We start from the raw sequence: 4,619 nt of genomic DNA, 5'->3' as shown, positions 1-4,619 counted from the left end.
CTATCTTATCTAATTGTTCCAGTAGCACTTTCATTTCCTCTTCCTAATTTTCTTCCACCCCTCTGTGGAGCATTTGGTGCACCTCAGTATTACTCTCCTGACTTCCTTCTCAGGCAGTCCCAAAGCCTACTCTCTTTCTAATGGGAAGCCTAGGAATACCTCAAGCTCATTTGTCTCAGTTAGTGTCTTTTATTTCTGGACATGTGCAGAGATCTTTTGTTGTTTCTTAGACATTTTCAATAGTTAGATGTGTTTTTAATAAATAAATGAGAGTATATTGCTATATTATTAAACTTACTGAGTGCCTCCTGGTTGATGTGATACTGAGATAGGCTTCCCTTTTCATGTCTCTTATTATTCAACTGTGAGTAATCTTAGCAAGTGTTGGCTGTCTATGTAATGTGTAGTAGCTGTTATTGGCTCCTGCCCAGATTGTGGAATATTATAGGGTATACTTGTAGCTTAACTATATGACCACATTTGCTGTCTCTTCTTGGGTAGTGGGAGACAGAAAGCTCCCACCCCAAAAAGACTTAAAAATAACTCTATTTTCAGATGACAAGATCCTATACATAGAAAAGACTCAATAGAAAAACTACTAGACCTCATGGAAGATTCAACAAAGTGGTAGAGTATAAGATCAACATACAGCAATCAGTTGGATTCCTCTATACTAATAATGACAGTGTTGAAAAAGAAATAAAGAAAGCAATAGCTGCCCAAAGGATGAAATATTTAGAAATAAATCTAACCAAACAAAAGACCTCTACAAAGAAAACTACAAAACACGACTACAAGAAACCAAAAGTGACTTAAAAAATAGAAAAAAAAATATAACATATTCCTGGATAGGAAGAATTAACATTGTGAAAATGTCAAAATGTACATCAGAAGAGAATATAAAAGATGGTCCTGAACGTAGAGAAACTAAAACAAAAGGGAAAAAAATTAAAACGAGGAGGTAAAATAGCTGAACAAAAAATTTCAAATGGTACCTTCAGAAAATAAAGTATAATGAAATGTGCAGTTAGAAAACCTAAAGGTAAGAACATGCTCAGTATTTCTCATGCTGAAAGAACTGAAGAAAGAATTCAAGCTTCAACTTCCAATATTGAAGAATTCTATGGGCAAAACTTTGAATGATGCAGACAGCCTTAAAAGAAGATAGAAGGATTCTCAAAGCCATCATACCAGAGAGAACTGTGGTAGTATACAATCAAGCACCAATGTTACTGATGGAAGAAGTCCAAGCTGCACTGATGGCATTGGTGAAAATCAAGTATTTATATGACTTGATGGAATACAAATTGAAACCTTTCAACAAGCAGTTGTAACACTGGAGGTGCTTACTTATCTACATCCAGAAATTTGGACCACCAGTAGGAAGAGATCCATATTTATGGCCATTCAAAAGACAGATGACCCAACTGAATGAGGAAATTATAAACAATATCATTAATATCACATGCAAGTAAAATTTTCCTGAAGATAATTAAAAAATGTTTTCAGCAGTACATCAACAGGGAACTGCCAGAAATTCAAGTTAGATTCAGATGAAAATACGGAATGAGGCCTATCATTGGTGATGTAAAATGGATCTTAGCTGAAAGTAGAGAATATTAGAAAATTCACATGTATTTCATTAACTATGCAAAAGCATTTGACTGTGAAGATCATGACAAACTATTGGTATCATTGCAATGAATGGATTTTCTAGAATACTCAACTGTGCTCATGAGGAAACTGTACATAAGACCAAGAAACAGTTGTTAAGACAAAACAATGGGATATTGACTGATTTAAAATCAGAATTGGAGGAAGTCTCATTAACAATCTGAGATATATAGATGACACAACCTTGCTAGCTGAAACAAAGAGGACTTAAAATACCTATGCAGATCAAAGACTACAACCTTCAGTGTAGATTGAACCTCGATGTAAAGAAAGCACAAATCCTCACAAATTAACCAATAAATAACATCATGATAAATGGAGAAAAGATTAAAGCTGTCAATGACTTCATTTTACTTGGATCCTCAATTAACACTCATGGAAGCAGCAGTCAAGAAATTAAATGACGTATTACATTAGGCAAATCTGCACAAAATCTCTTTAAAGTCTTCAAGAACAAAATGTCAGTTTTAGGACAAAGGTATGCTTCACCCAATTCATGGTATTTTCAATAGTGAAAGTTGAACAATGAATAAGACAGAGTTTAGAAGAATTGATGCATTTGAATTATTGTGTTGGAAAATATTAAAAGTACAAAGTGGGTTACACACTGATCTGATAACTACCAATTTCTTATCATGAAAAAGATAAGGCTTTCTGTTTCATTAAAGATTTATAGTTTAGGAAACCCTATATATGATTGCCATGAGTAGGAACCAACTCAATTGCATGTAGCAGAAGCACCATGCACTGCCAGAAAAACAAATAAATCTGTGTCCAAAGGAATTCAACCAGAATGCTCCTTACTAGCCAGGATGGCAAGATTTCATCTCTGTATTTTGGATATGTTGCCTGGAAAAGAACATTAATCATGGTAAAGTGGAGAGTCGGTGAAGGAGAAGAAGATCCCCAATGAGATGTATTGACACAGTGTCAGCAGCAATGGTCACAAGAAAACAATTGTGAGGATTTTTGGAGGACCTGATAGAGTTTCATTTTGTTGTTCACATGGTCACTATTAGTCTGAATCAACTTGATGGCACCTAAAAATAACAATTCTGTCTCCATTTAATACCAACTTGCTTTCTTTTGTCTTTTTCTGTATTTCATATTGCTTTATCTTTCCTCATTATACTTCAAGGAAATGTTTTTTAATCTCATGATGCTTATCATATTTGACAGGTAAAATAATTTTTTAACCCAGTGTTTCCTAACAAATGGAGGTATGGATTTTCTCGTGGGCTCTCACATTTCAATTTAGGAGACAGGAAAAGAAACATAATTGACAAATGGAAAACTCTTCTCAAGTTTGACTGGATATCTAGTTGATCCATCCTGTATCCCCCCTGCCCCCCCGCCCACACACACACTGGAATGAAACATTAAATTGTCACTGGGTGTTCCTATGTTGGACTGTGGGGCCTTTGGCAGAACCCTGGCTGATGACACCAACAGAGGTGTGCATCAGTCTGTACCAGGCAGGGGGCAGTCTCAAGGTCTGGCTGGGATAGCCAGCACTGGAGCTGCTGCCTAAGACTAGAGGGTGAGAAATGTCTTCTTTGATTGGAGGAGAGGGGGCTACAGTTAGAGAGGGGAGAAGAGGCTCCAAGGTCAGGAGGCTAGGAATGACAGTGAATTGGTCACAAGGTCCTTCATGGCGAGTGAGGGCTGGGGGATGGACCGTGGTGATGAAGTCCAGTGGGTAGGCTTGGCTCAGGCCAGCTTCAGAAACTCCTGAAGTGTGTTTTGCTCAACAGCCTCCACAAAGAGCTCATAGTCCCCACAGTACTGGTCCCCGTTGACAATCTAGGGTGGGGTGGCCTTGGGGTTGCCCGCCAAGGCTCGCATCTCTTCCTGGGAGATGACCATTAGCTGGTACTGGATGTGTTTCTCATCCAGAATTCGAGTCACCTCACTCTGCTGGGACTTGATTTCGCGGGAACCAGTGACCGATGTGCTGTAGATGCACAAGCCACTCATGCTGGGGGTAGACTGAAGGACTGACAGACAGACGGGCCCATCCTGTATTTTTAATTCCTGTTCTTAGAGAGTATAATGTCATATTTCTTGGGTGGTTTAAATCTGTTCCTACCCCAATTATTAAATGTAACTTTAAAAAGGAATAAACTCAAATTTACAATATCTAACATGTCAGTTACAAGCTCTGGTAACATAGTGGTTATAAGTTGGACTGATCACCTCAAAGTCAGAAGTTCAAAAATACCAACTGTTGCACTAGAGAAAGATGAGGTTTTCTGAGCCTGTAAAGATTTACAGACTTGGAAACCCTATGCTGGGTCGCTGTGAGTTGGAACTGACTCTACCACTACCACCACCATTACCAACCATATGCACACCACCACTGTGACTACTATCAACATGTCAATTGGCGTCCTAGTATACTGATGTAGGATAAGCACTGAACTGCTATCCAAAGGATCAGCTGTTCAAACCTACCAGCATCACTTAGGAAATCCTACACAGTGTTGTTATGAGTTGACTCTGCGACACTGAACAAAAACAACAGCAGAAAACATGTCAGCTAACAAAACACCGTATTTATTTCACTTTTACTGCTTTATTCATAGACAGAATTGATGCTTCTTCTTATAAAGATTTTGTTTTTTACTTTTTCACTCTGTAATATTTCATAATAAATTTCTGTATATAGACTTCCCTACATGTTTTTGAGATATAAACATTCTTCAGAAAAAAAATGAGAATTTCATGGTCCAGAAATAATTCTAGAATGGGTTGTTGTTAGGTACCACTGAGTGTTTTGACTCAAAGCAACACAATGTATGACAGAATAAAATGCTACCCAATACTACCTCATCCTCATCCTCACAAGCATTGTTGTGCTTGAGGCCATTGTTGCAGTCATGGTGCCAATTCATTTCATTGAGGAACTTCTGCTTTTACACTTTACTAAGTCAGAATACTGTTAA

General features: G+C 37.8%; 1 pseudogene; it reads right to left on the bottom strand.

The window, feature by feature from the left end:
• Window positions 1-3,384: 3,384 nt before the first annotated feature.
• On the bottom strand, window positions 3,385-3,651 carry LOC102836688 (annotated as a pseudogene).
• Window positions 3,652-4,619: the final 968 nt, after the last annotated feature.

This window comes from Chrysochloris asiatica, unplaced genomic scaffold (assembly GCF_000296735.1).
Source record: "Chrysochloris asiatica unplaced genomic scaffold, ChrAsi1.0 scaffold00402, whole genome shotgun sequence".
NCBI classification, from domain to species: Eukaryota; Metazoa; Chordata; class Mammalia; order Afrosoricida; family Chrysochloridae; genus Chrysochloris; species Chrysochloris asiatica.
The sequence above is the reverse complement of the archived record's forward strand: the minus strand, read 5'-3'. Positions and strand labels throughout refer to the sequence as shown.